This window comes from Pezoporus flaviventris, unplaced genomic scaffold, assembly GCF_033815535.1.
Source record: "Pezoporus flaviventris isolate CSIRO_AGI_PZ_B2104156 unplaced genomic scaffold, CSIRO_AGI_Pfla_v1 ptg000007l, whole genome shotgun sequence".
NCBI classification, from domain to species: Eukaryota; Metazoa; Chordata; class Aves; order Psittaciformes; family Psittacidae; genus Pezoporus; species Pezoporus flaviventris.
Window position 1 is genome coordinate 43,945,383 of NW_026892555.1, and position 14,152 is coordinate 43,959,534.

The 14,152-nt window shown below is 41.9% G+C and overlaps 1 protein-coding gene across 3 annotated transcripts in view; it reads left to right on the forward strand.

Annotated features, from left to right (window-relative positions):
• Nucleotides 1-14,152, forward strand: part of KLHL14 (kelch like family member 14) — a 61,096-nt gene that overhangs the window by 30,144 nt on the left and 16,800 nt on the right. The gene's annotated exons all lie outside the window — the stretch shown is intronic.

A 14,152-nucleotide genomic window follows, 5' to 3' on the forward strand; every position in this document is an offset into this window, starting at 1 on the left:
CAAAAGAGAACCTGAGAGTACACCAGCTGGGGCTAAGTCAGCACTTGAAGTTAGTTCAGGTATCACTATACCATACCGTAACTATTTCAGTACTCGCAGTTCTACCCCGAGACTGTCCCCTCAAAGAGCAACAATAATACTGCCCTTTGTCATGGGTCTAAATAAAGCCTGAGTACCTAATTCTGATTATTTCAGGAAAGTTGCTGCAGAGTTACATTAGCAGTGTTGCCAACAATTTTATCTCTGATCTTGCACATTTAGTATGTTAAGACAAAGCTTTGTGATTCAGCTGATTATTTTTTAAATGGGAGGTTTTGATCTTGTGGTTGAAAATTAAAAGTAAATTGAAAGTAAATTGAAGAAAGTAAATTGAAGGGGCATCGGGTCTGTGTAGCGTCTTGGATTTAGTGGTCTGGTTTCTAGTTTTTGAAAATGTTTTGGGTTATCAGCACTTATACTGTAGAGTAGGGAGCAGACAACTAATCCCATAGGATTTGTAATGTGATTTGAAGACAAGATTTGTGCAAAAGTGCTTAGTATTCATGTTTATGAAAATTACATTTATTCACCCTGTACTGCAATACCAGTTAATGTATTTGTGAACCTCCAGTGACATGGGTCTCAGCAAGTGTCCCAAACAGGTTTTCATGATTGCTCAGAGGTTCTGCATATTACAGAACACCAGAAAGTACTTCTTTATCTCAGAAAACAAAATAAATCAGAGGCTTTATCATTTGAAAGCAATATACAGCTGATCATATGGCACTGTCTTTGCAGATTCAATGCCTTAAGTTCAGCCTTAAGAACTCCACAGAATTTTAACAAAATTACTTCTCTAATAAGAAATCCATACTGCTTCTTGGGGTATGGATAGTCAGTGCAAAATTTCAGTGGGTTTGTCCTGTGTAAATGAGATCCACTGGCATAAGGGGTAGACTGATTTCACCAGTTCATTTTGCGTGTAGTTGTTATTTTTTGCTTGTCTTGTGTGGATTTTTCTAGGTCTAAATCTTTTGTGATTCTGTTATGGTCAAAGTATTGCAAGAGATGCAGCTCGTCTGCTTTTCTCCAAGATAGCACCCACCAGTTGAGCCACAATGCCTGCTGCTGCTCATGTTCCTAGGTGGTTAAAATGTAAGGTGAAATGTGCTCTTTGAAATGATCTAATCAGTGCTTTAAGGTCGTTTAAGCTAGTGGCTTTTTTTCTAATTGTAAGAGACTAGAAACAATTACTGCAGCCCATCTGATAAGCTGTGGCTTTCTCAAGCACAGTACTAAACCAAAGCAATTGCTTGATCATGTTTGCGCTCCCTAGGATGAATCAAAACTGTATCAATGGTGACCTAGTATGTGTACAAGCATGTTTATTTTAGCCAGATGTGGATCAGCAGTGTCAATATGAATATTTTTGATAAATTGCACCACATTTGGGATTATATTCTGTCTTTACTAATTTACAGGAAGACTGCAAACTCCTCAGACAGGATCGGGCTGCATTAATGTCCAGTACTGATGCACTGCACATTTTGTCAGTGGATTAAAATAAGAACTCCTCAAGTGCATTTTTTTTTATTTTATTTCCCGTGCTTTGCTTTTTCTGCCACATCTTTTTCATCTGTTTCTCTTTGTGAAAATCCAAATTCATCAGGAATGAAGGCTGAGTTGAGTTTTCACCTGCAGGGCATGTGACAGGACATAAAGTTGGGCAGCATAAATCTGTCTGCTCATGCTCATATCCCAGTTCACAGCTAAAATGTAATCCTGCCTAATCAAGTGTTGCATTGCCCCTTGGGTGTACCCCATGTGTGACTCGAAATTTCAAGACGTCTTTTGGGACACTAGCAGGGATATAGGCATATGCAGCCCCAGCTGTGATAGGCTGCAAAATGCAAGTTGTACTGTTGTTGGGTAGAGGAGAACTGAGGGTGTGTTACCCCTCTCAGTACTGCTGCCCCATGTTAGGAGCATCCCCAGCAGCTGCCCTCAGGTAGCTCCTCTGCTGAGTGGGAGGAGGACTTTCTCTACCCATGCCAGACAAGCAGAAGAAGACTGACTTCAGAAAGATCCTGTCTTTTTTCTCTGTTTCTCTTGGCCATGGAGATGAAGAAGTCTGCAGGAGCTTACAAGGCTGGGCTGGGTCATGAGAAGTTTCCGTATTTTCAGGATATCTGTATTTTCATGGATGGCTGGAAGAATCTGGATGTTGGGAAGGAGTGCTTGGTTGCATTTTATATATGGATTTAATAATAACTAGTGTTAGTGGGCTGGATGATGCCTCGAGAGGTGCAGCAGTTGGGAAAGAGTAAAAGAAGGTGCAATTTGCCGGCAGTGCGTATGCAGGTAAATGCCAGGCCCTATGCACATTCCTGATGGAATAGGCACACTTCAGCTTCTGCATGCTTTCCCCAGAAAATTGTTTTTTTAGGGAGATGAGAAGACAACCGTAATCTGTCCACCTTTATGCAGTTCAGTTTGGGTTTAACCTTGAGTAAAGTACTGTGTTTCCATTGGAAAGGAGTGACTATTTTAGACAGGATTCTTTTCGTTACCTTTAATTCTATAGGTTTTTTTTTTGTGTCACTGTTTCCTCACATCCTTACCTTTCTCCTTCCTTACCCCTGTAATGAGGAAGCACACTCTTTGTCACATGCGGACATGTTGTTTTGCCCAGTTTCCAGATCTTTACTAAGAGAGAGAGGGAGAGAAATTTGGTGGTGTATTTGTGGGGAAGGGAACTGTGCCTGCTATATTTCACTGGGACTGGTGTGTGGAGTAGAAAAGCAAATGTGCGTGGACTGCCAGAGGAATCACTGACTGATCCTCACTCAGTCTGGGTTTGGGGAGCCGAGACAAGACAAGGCAAAGCAGGTATGACTGATAACCGTGCCAAAGCCTGAGCACCTGCAGTGGCCATTGCACGCAGCGGGAGTCGGCAGGGCTCAGCATCCGCCAGGATTGATGGGCTGAGCCTTCACTGGGGTTTGTGTACTCCATTTGATTTCTTCCCTTTCACACCGAACACAAGGAACAAGCAGAAGTTCACTGCTTGGGAGAAGCTGGCTGTGTCTTTTTTCTGTGCTGCGTTTCACCTCGTTGGTTTTTTGGTTGGCTGCAAAACCTGAAGCCAAAAGATGATGGAAATGCCTCTCCCGGGGGAGGGGGGAGCCGAGCACACCGCACCCCATCTAGTGGCTTAGCCTCAAACTGCTGCCGGGAGGGAAATGCGGGAGGAGGAGGAGAGCTTGGTAGTCTCTCCAGCCATGGGCTTGGTAGATTTCGGACTCCACGGCACCTTCGTGGGTGATTCAGGGCTGCTGAAGCAGCCGCAGGATAAGGGAGGCGTTATCTGCCTGTCAGACCTAGGGTGGATCACAAAGAGGGGGCATGCACCAAGCTTGAAAAGAGCCTTAGACAGAGGGCAGTACCAAGCCCTCTGGAGTTAGAAAATGCAAGAATTAAGCTGCTTCTGAAACCTCAATTCGGCCTCTGTTTTCAAAAGCATGAAGATACAATCTCTAATGATATCACTATTCTTTGTTACATGTCAGTGTGCAGAAGGGACCGTGCTGAATTCTGGTTCGCTGTATTTCTTCTCTGTTTTTCAGCAAGTAGATCCTGTCTGTCACACGCTACTGAAATCTTTTTAGAAGACAGAATTTTTTCACAAGGTTTTCTCCACAGACTTCACAACAACAGGGGCCAACTGCTTCATTGGCATTCGTTGCAGTATTTTTGTACCATCCTCTTTGTGTGGAGCATAGTCAGTCATTGTTCCCATTTTGCAGATGAGGAACAGAGGTACAATGAGGTTAAAGTCAAAGGTATCCTTTATTTGGGGTGCCCATTTCAGGACCCCTTGAACCATGTTTTCCAGGCTGCCTCTCCAATCTATCTCAGTTACAGCAGTGAGAGCAGAGTGCTCCTGTGTATCAGACACAGGGATCAGATCAGGCTCTCTGAAAATGAAGCACATGTTACTGTCCTCAGAACAGGGGACTGTGGAAAAAATAACTTAAAGGACTTGTCTAGCACTGCAGTAAAGTCATGTAGCAAAGGCAGGGCCAGGATCCTGTCCTCCATGTCAGGGCACATCTGCCTTAACTCTTGCAGCCCTCAGCCTCTCCCTACACACTTTCCAGAAGTAAAGCAACAACCTCTTGCGGTCAGAGGTCTTGTTCAGTCTTACCTGTTTCATTCATAGGGTGGCTTCATCCCCTGCACAGAGCCTGTGGCCATATGGTAGGGGAAGCTGTTGCTGTTGTTTTCAAGTTCCTTTCCCCCCAAACCCCATCCCATGGTCTTGGCTTCTTCATGTCAGTGCTGGAACTGATTTGACTCCTGGGTGAGCCTGCTCAGGCATGAAACTATTTCCCATGAGTTTATTGTTTCGAAAGGGCTCACTAAGGGGGTGCCAAGAAGTGACTATGCTAGTGTGAAGAGGGGCTTAGCTTACCTGGACTATGAGAGGAACAGGGACATAGCAACACTGGGTTAGACCCATTTAAATGGTTTGGTTTCATGTGCTGAGGTTGTAGTTTCACAGCCACGGTAAGCTAATGCAAGCTGGAGCTGCTGATGATACATCAGTCCTTCCCCTGTTCTCATGGCCTTGCTCTCCTGCTCACTCCAATTTATGAGGCCATGCAGGGAAGCTTAGTGGGAAATACCTGGATTATATTCAGTGTACCTTAAAAAAATACTACTTTCTTACTTGTTTATTGCTTGGCTGCATGCATGCATCAGCCATCACAAAGAGTCATGGGACCTGGGACAAGAAAGGGCAGAAATGTTTCTTGCAGTGGCAGCTTCTGCAGGTCTCTGGTGTTCATTGGAGTGAACCTTCAGCAAGATATGCAGCTGGGAAGTATCATGGTTAGCTCTATAAGGACCATACCAGCATAAATAGGTGACAGAGGAGACGTGCACTATAGCCTCTTGTAATGACAGTCCCTAACTTGCAAATGTCCCATGTCTCCTCAGCATTTTCATAGACCTGAAGGTGAAACAGCTTTTTCATAGTATGCTGAGAAACAGCTCATCATGTAGGCCAGCTTTGTAGGTCTGCTGTACATCTCTGCCTTTTCAGTTGAGGTGGTTGTTAGTGACAGTGGAGGCTGTGCGTCCTGGGAACTGCAGAGTGTGAACAGAACAGATTTCCGCCCAGATGTATTGACAGCAGAGGAGCATAAAGAGTGCAGAACTTGGGGCTCTGGATCAGTATGTACTGCTGTGTTCACTGATTTTGCCATCTTTTCCTTCAGTCCCAGTCCTTTCTGCCACATTCCCTCTGACCTGACCTGACCAGTCCCCATCCATTTCAGTTTCATTCCCTTCTTGAATTCAGTATCCACCAGAACCTGGTCCAAACCATGGTTACTAGCACCATTCATGCCGACTCTGTGTATCAGTCCTTGCTTCTCTTCAACTAACTGAAAATTATACTTTCGTGAACAATGCTGTTTGCACAATTTAATTCTTCAACAAAAAATGCAAACTAGTTGAGGACACTTAATTATGTCTATTTTAAGTATTTGGGTTTGATCACAACAACTTTACTACACGTCAAATACTGCAGGCCCAACATGGCCAATGATTTAAATTAACTTGACCTTTTATCCCACTTGTCAGCACTCCATAACCATGCACTACTGTGTGATCTGTGAGTTGTGATTGTGTGTAAACATGGTTCAGCACATGAATTTTGATACTGCTTGATTTAAATAGCAGCTGCTTGAGCTGTGATTCTCAGGTTGCTATTCAGTTCTTGGTATTCAGAAACATGGGTTTGCTTCTGTTTCCTGACTGGATGCTTTCTAAATCCACAAGAAGCTTTTGAGGAGACAGAAGAAAATTTCTGGCATGAGTTCTCATATGGAGTGATTTTTTCTGATCATTATGATTAGGCATCACAACACATTTTATGTATCAGTTCTTCTAAAAATATTAACCAGTGCTTTTATTTTAGAAAGCAGAAGAAAATTAACATAAATTTAGTCCAAATCTATGAATGGATTTTTTTTTTCAGATATACATTCTCATTTCATTTTCTGTGTGTAGATTTACAAAGTAAGTGATCTGTGCCAATTTTATAAGCATGTGGTGTTGCTGCCTACATCAGATTTCCTTACCTGAATTTGAAAATGTGGGTCTGCCATTTCTGTTCCTTGGGAGCCCATCTGTGAGAAGAGGTCTAGCAGAGCAACGTTTCTGCCTGGAAACATTTCTCCTTTGTTGGAGAAACCAGTCTTGGTGTTACCCCATTTATGAGGATTGATTCCTAAGTTTCCTTCTGTATTTGTATACCTAGTGGTTAGTACATTTTAGAGTGTGCTGTTATTGTCTATCCTGAGCAAGAACAATATTAATTAAATATAGTTTAATTCTGTCCATCATGAAAAACTGTCAACAGTAAGATATGTGTTTCCTGGTACTTGGAATGACTGATTTGGTGGTAATGAGAATGTTAAGCTTTGTTGGGGCGTCTCTAAAGTGCCTTTTTTGTTCCCAGGGTGCTGGTATGGACATGCAGAATCAGTAAGGTCTAGGCTGCGGTACTCTCAGACAGCAACATTCCCCCACCTATGGGTATGTGTCAGGACATGGTGGGGCTGATAGGTCCACAAGGACAGGTCTCAGCATGGGTCCAAAGTCCATCCAGGAGACGAAGCCAAAGACAGGACTGGAGATGTGCTACAGCTTACCTACATGGTGTCCATCCAGGCCCCATCCAGGCTGCCTAGGGCTGAGCTGAAATGCAGGTCCTGCACCGGTGGGCAAGTGGTGTTGGGGGTTGGTTGGTCAGAGCCACTGAGTGCTGTTGGTGCCCTCAGCACCCTGACTGCATGTTGTCTGAGTGGCCTGTTCATTAAAGATTAACCCAGAGCCTTCATGTTGTCCCTGACAGGGGCTCCTGAGCTTTCCTGAGTTTCTTGGTAAGCCTAGGTAGGACTTTTCCTGCTTCTGCATGCTGTGCTTGGGCATGCTGAAAGTTAGGCATGTTAGTGTTTTAAACTTCTCTTCAGATACCCATACAAGTTGTATCTCTTCTGGGAAAGAAGTAATTTTCTTCAGCTTTTTTCCTCTTCATCTTTATGTCTAGTGCTTTAGGTATGTGATGGATCCTCTTGTAAACGAAACCTTTTGTTTGTGAATATTGAAGTATTTTAAAGGAAAAGTCTAAATACACATAGCAGTGAAGGTTTCAATTTATCTATTATGAGTTAAGTGCATCAAAACCGCTGTTTTAATATGGTGAAATAAGGGCACATCTCTCCTCCGTATAGTTTTCCAAATGGAAAATCACATTTTTCTTCTTCTGGAATGACTTCAAGACTTAGTGGGAAGAAAAAACCTTTTGGTTGCTGTAGATTAATTAATATGTTCGTTTATTGTGGAGAGCAGGGTAGGAAGTACTGAGACTGAAAGAGAAAACATTAAATGCATCTCAAGGTCAAGTAGAAATGGAGCCACAGGTAGATGCAAGTGGTCACAAGCAGCTGGGCATTAATGCACCACTCCCAGTCAGGGTCTTCCATCCTGGGGCACTGTTAGAAAAGGGAATATATGTCCTTGAGCTGACATCTTGGAGGATCTGAAAGCCTCCAGTGGGACATAATAGTATTTCTTTCTGGAGCTTTCTGGCAACTCTGCTGTGATTTTGTCCCATCAGGGACTATTCATCATTTGGTCCATGAGGAGATTTTGTTGTGCGAAATGTCACACATGAATGTTTCATCCTGAGACTGTGACAATGTGACGAGATGTCACATTGGGATGTTGGGCTCTACCTTTAAGTCCAGGGCTGAGTAGGTACATGGCATATCCTACTGGGGAGCAGCCATTGTGGAGGTTAACATTGCGTGAATCACAGTGTTGGATAAGTGTCTCCTGACACATCGGTGCAGGATTTTGGTGCAGGAAAGTCATTTTTTAAGGTGGGAATGCACTATTTTCCTACTTCATTCAGACACCATTGATCTGAGTAGATAGCTTTACTTTATTATTCAAATGAAATCCAAGTGAGTGCTTGTAGCTTTGAAAATATAGCGCTAAAATTTGTCCTTGCAAACTGCCTCTGAAAACCCAATTCTGCCACAGGGTGAATTTCACCCATGGAAGCAGACAGGTCTGTACTCAGAACTTACATCCAAGTAGCTTTAAAACAATTTATTTCAGGGGAAAGCTGAGCATGCCACCTATTCCTGATGTTATGTTTGCCCCATCTGGTGTGTCAGCATAAATTCAAGTGTCTTACTTTAGGTGCTCACATATGAAAAATGTAGCCAATTAAAACGAATAAACTGAGAACTGCACTGAAAAAGCCTGGCTGGTGTTATTCCAGAGAATGTGTCAAAATAATAACTCCTGACATTTGAATGGAAAAAAATGTTATTTTCATTAATAAGAAATACATTCATAATGTGAAATAATTCATATGAAGGATCTTAATTATATGAAATACCGTTCACTGTGTTGTGAATTTTTACAAGGACTTTCATCTGCTCAGATAACTCTTTCTTAGTGCTTATGTTTTCTTGGGGTGGTATTACCTTTACTTATCTGCAGCCTCAGTTGAAGCAGGGACTGTGTCCTACATGAACTCAGCTGCCCTATGCTCATCCTGCCTGTGAACAGTGTCCACAGAAGTGTCACGGGGATGAAGAGGTTGTGTAATTTCTAAGCTGAAACTACTAAGCTGTAGTTTCTGAGCTGATAGAGTTCTCTGTGGCGCAGCTGCACCAGGGCTATGTCAGTTATTTGTTAAAGGTGACTTCAAGGCACAGTACTTCATGTTAAGATTTTCTGCTTATGGTCATTGCTGTTGGCTTGTCCTGGGCTTCCCACTGAGTTGAGCTCAGACTCAAGGTTGTCATTGATGTGTTGCTAGAAAAAAGACTTTACATGTATTTGTTTGAATTTGAGGTGACAGGGTGCAGTTTGGCCTTAGGAATGTTAACAGAGGTATTTGCCATCCACTGTTGCTTATTCTCTTTTGAGTTTGTTTCATTATCTTTTGAGCAGAAAATACCAGTAGGTGAAAAACCTGTTGCCTTTAAGGTCCATGGTAAAGCTCCCACCGTGTTCACTGAGGCAAGAATTTCGTACTTATTGTGGTCAGTCTTTCCCCACAGTTATTAAATAACAAAGAATTGAAGTGAACAATTCACAGAGGAATCCTAGTGTTTATTTATATAACCTCCTTGGTGAGAAGTAACAAGTAACATTCAGTAATAAATGCATAGTTTTCCTGCAAACGATGTATGAACCAAAGAAAGGTGAACAGTATCTGACACTCTGTTCTCGAGAAATAATTGGACCAGCTGTGGTCTGGCCAGCATTTTGCAGAAGGCATTGGGAATTAATATTGTATCTCTGCCATGAGCAAATCGCAGTCTCCTGAAGTGAGTTTGTAGGTGTCTTCTGTACCGGTAAGAGACATCTTCTCACATTACTTTGCCCTCTGGAGAGCCGTGGAAATAACCAGTTTTCAAATAGAAGTAGTTGAATATTATGTAGCCAACAGGTGAGGCTGTTAATATTGTGGAAGGTCATTATTTACTCCATATGTCCTCTGATAATGACATCCTGGTTCTGGAAATGCACTTGTCTCTTGCGTCATCTGCACAGGTCATTAGAGATGATAAACATGACTTCTTGGTGCGTACTGAGTCTTGAAGGGGCTATGCTCAAGCTGTGCAGTAGCTGAGGATGAGATTTCCTGGCTTTCCTTAAAGTACCTCCTGTATCCCAGGCAGCTGAACAGTTCAGGGAAGTGAAAAATCTATGGTTTTTTTTGTTTTTTTTTAGTGGTTTTTGGTTTTTAAACTTTGAAGAATCAAGAGTAGGTTCTGAAAGCAGAGCAGGGAACGGCTATGGTCTGTATCACAGCTTTTAGGTCTCCTGGGACCAGAGCTCATCCCTCCTCTTGTCTTGAGAAATGCCATTCCTGTTCCCGCTTCTACCCTGCTCTAGTTAGTGTTGAAGTGATGATAGACAAGGGAAGATGTTAGAAGAAGGAGGAACTGATGACACCTTGGTTGATGTATGGAGAGCAACCAGATGCTGTTTCCTAAATGTGCAATTTTTGGCAGAAACTAGCAAAACTAGGTAAGACAAACAGCACATGCTATTGCTTTTTAGGTGTCACCCCCATACAAAAGTTGGAGGTGCCTTTGGAGCATCATTGCATCTGGGTGACCTCGTAGGCATTATGGTTGGGAGTATAGCATTTGGCTATAAGCTGTACACTCTGTTTTTGAAAGTAGGTCCCAGAACACTGTCTGCTGCCTTTCCTCAGCTAAGGTTTGGGATACATGAGACACTTTTGCTTGGGACAGCTATCCAGGTGTGCAGAGTGCTGCTGTGTCTTCCACCTGCATCTGAAGAACATCCAAGAGTGTCACCTTCTGCATGATGTCATTGGTATTTGTGAAGTATTTCTTAGCATACACCACTGCAGTCTTGAGCTCCACTGTCTTCCAGATCATTCTCAAGTATAAATCACCACCCGTTTCCTTTTGACCTAGAAACTGCACGTTACAAATCTGTACATGAGAAATTACCTCCCACCTTACCAAGTGTCTGCCACCAATCATACATGAATTGCACGGGAAGGGGACCGGTGGGGCTGTTGTCTTCTGTATAGCTGCTTGGACTCACTTGTACTCTTGGTCCAGGAAAGCATAAGTTTGTTAACCATGGGACTCCCAGGTTTTGGGAAGCGTGTGAGGGGCAGGGGTTTAGAAAAGATGGTTTCTGCTCACTCCAACTAATCTGTATATACCTGTTCATCTCACATAATTCTCTGGGACCCATCACCTTGGTAAGTAAGCATGTTTCTCAGATGACCATGGCTTGGTTTTATTTTCTACTCTTTTTAATAGTCTTTTCTCCTTCATTTTAAATCAGTCTTTAATAAAGTTGAGAATTCTTGCCCAAGGTTTTATAAACATGTGTTATTAAATTTTAAATCTGTTTTGAAAGTGCCTCTATCCTACTCCCTCCTAGTAAAGTGACCTTTTTAAATGGAGGGAAGTGGGTTTAGATGACAGTCATGATAAATGCGGTCATGTTCACTCAATAAAATAAGGCCCAGTGCATTTGAGGATAAATCAGTGAAATGTACAGCCCCACCTGTCTGTCTCCATCATTCATTTCCACTGTCACTTTCACAGTGGCTGATGGATCACAGTTGCTGTAAAATTAGACAGCCTTTAATCTCATTTCATCCTGATTAGCTTCTCCTTACCCTTTCCCTCTAACTCACTGACTGACACGCTAAAAACTCACACCGGGCTGTGCTTGAGCGTGGCGTACAAACTTCTCTTCAAATACCCTTTTCATGGGGCAGGCAGGTGTTCCACTGAGTTGAAATGGAGAAATGAGAAGATGGGATTTTCATATTATTAAAGCAAAACAGTAGACAAAGGCTCCTATAAAACTAATGAAAGCCTCGCCACAGTGTGTGATGGGTCAGATTCTTCCTGTTACACCCTGGCAAGCCCAGTGAGTTTGATAAGATTGTTCCTACTGGAGAATAAATTTAGCATGCTTGTTGCCATGTAATTTTGACTGTATCTACAAAAACCTAGGTCCTTTATGGGTGTCCGTTCATAAGAAACATTTTAAAGCACAAGTTTTCTGGTGCTTTCAAGGGGTGTTTATAGTGGTAAAAAAAAAACCCTGTTCATTCCCATAGTTTTGATTTCTGTGTATTACTCAGGATTCTGAGGGACCTGGAAATGGTGAAGGAGAAAGACTGCAATGTTAGTGATGTCACAATTTCAGTGTCGAAATGCCCTCTTAGATGTCCCCACTATTGCTCCATCCTCCCTGGTTTGCCCAGCTCCCTCTAGCCCCATGGGAAGATTCATGAGAGAAGGAACAGAGTTTTCTCCAAAGCTCTGTGAGAAACAAAGGTCATAGTAAAGGTCTGCAGTGTTTTACTGCAGTCACCTTTCCTTCTGAAGCCCAAATACTACTTTCCTTTCCAAGGCAAGCTTCCCTTTAGCTTTCCTGTGAGTTATGGATGGTAGTTAGAGTCATCTGGGCCCAAACCTGTATCAGAGGGAGTGTTGCCATCAAGTTAAGGAGGAAGCAGGATTAAGCTCTTAGTTTTCAAGGTTTAGTTATCATCATAAGTGTGGGAGTCTTACTGCATAGTTTCTATGCATGAGAACTGCAGAAAAACTTATAATTTCTTCCTCTACTGGCCCTGTTTTTGTCAATATGGAGGATAAATAAAAGTGTTTGCAAAAATTAAAAAATGAAATTTGTAAAAATGAAAACACAACATATGAAAGATATGCATATGTGCTGCCTGCAGCCACTTCTTTTAACAAAGCTTACATCTCTCCATACTGACCAGCAGAAGAGCCTGGTTGAGGGTACAACCACAGGCTTGGACCTAACTGGAAACCATAATAGAGCACTGGATTAGGTAAACCCCTGCAGACTGATCATGGGGAGTCTCTTCTTGAAGGAGGGGTTCCGAAAAGCATCTAAGGCAGACAGCAAATTTCCCATGGGAGACTGAAATTCAGTGTGTAGTACAAGCATCCCCAAATCAAGGAAAGTGCTGGGGTTTCGAGAGAGATTTTAAGATAGGAAGATGTCTGCGGTTAAAGAATGAGGTAAATATGATATGGGGACTAAGAAGATAGAAAAAGTATGTTTTCATTCTTCCATCCCACTGCAGGAATCCAGAGGTAGTATTAAATCTTACGTATAGGATTACTTCCCAATTATATCAAGTGTACTAGTAGCAAATAACCTTAATTAATGAACTTTCACTGTACCTGACTGCCCAATTTAAGAACTGTTTCACTCACATAACTTGTAAGAGCACCATGAAAACGATATTCGACCTTTACCAGAAACTAAAAACATACCTTACTTATTCATCATTGCCTTGGAAAAACTTCAGTAAGAAGCTTAAATGAGCCCACTTGATCTTTAAGAAAATGTGTCCTAAATAACAAAGCTGTGCATATTTCTTCTTACTATTATTTGCATATGCTATACTGCACAGCTGTATTCTGAGAAAAATAAAAGATAATAAAACAAATGAAATGAGAGATATATCGCCCAAAATAATCCAAGTGTGAGATAGGCTGCCTCTTTTTCTTTTTTTTTTTTTTTTTCTGGCATTGGCAAAAGAGCACAAAGTAAGAGCTGGCCCTGAGTCATATTGATTTCCCACTGCACTGGTTTCCTAAGTGCTCTGTTGATCCGTGTCAAGCAATAAGTTCCCTGCCTGTACATGCACATCACCTCCCCATTTGTCCTCACCTAGATTTAAGGTGCCCATATGATGAGCTGAACAAGGACATCATTTTTCCTACTGGTGTCACTGGGCCAAAACTACTCTATGTGGTATGATAACTAATGCTGTGTAAGTTTACATTTACTGCATAATATCACAATAGTGCCATATAGCACACCACAATAATATGTGTATATTTATGTCCTTATTTTTGTCCTTATTTTATGTCCATTTGCAGTGGAAAATGTAAATTTAAAAAAAAATGGATTGTTGTGACTGTAGTTGGTCCATGGTAATTGTGACACCTCCCGAAAAAAACAGATACTGTAAACCTAATGCCACAGTTTTGATCTTCGTTAACAAAGGGCTTCCTGATTAGATGAATAGAAAATGTGTGATTGTGCTGCTAATGACATTGTACAGGAAATTAAGCGTATACATTTGGAAAAGGCATTAAATCAGCAGGACCTTAATTTAAAAACTTAAAACTGTATGGAAATGCAGCTTGTTCATTGCTGTGTAATAGAAAGCTACTGAACATACTGACTCTTCTTCTGGAAACATTAGCAGCAGAACAAAGCTGGGCTGATGTTTTTTTTTAATGTTTCCTAGCCTACTAGGATTCCTAGCATCTGCTTATTTTCAGGGAAATTTCAGTCAACTTCACCCTTTTTTGCAAGTTGTTTTTGGAACAGCATTTATGGCACTTGGGTGGGGGAGGGAGGGTACTGAGGGACGAGACTTCCAGCTTTTTTCCTTGAATTATTTGCAATGTTGAATAACATAAGATTACTAATAAGTGGCTTTGTCTGCTGCTAAGTCAGTGGACATACATGCTTGAGGTGATGCATTCCTCTATTATTTCATACAGATGTAATCTCAGTGTTG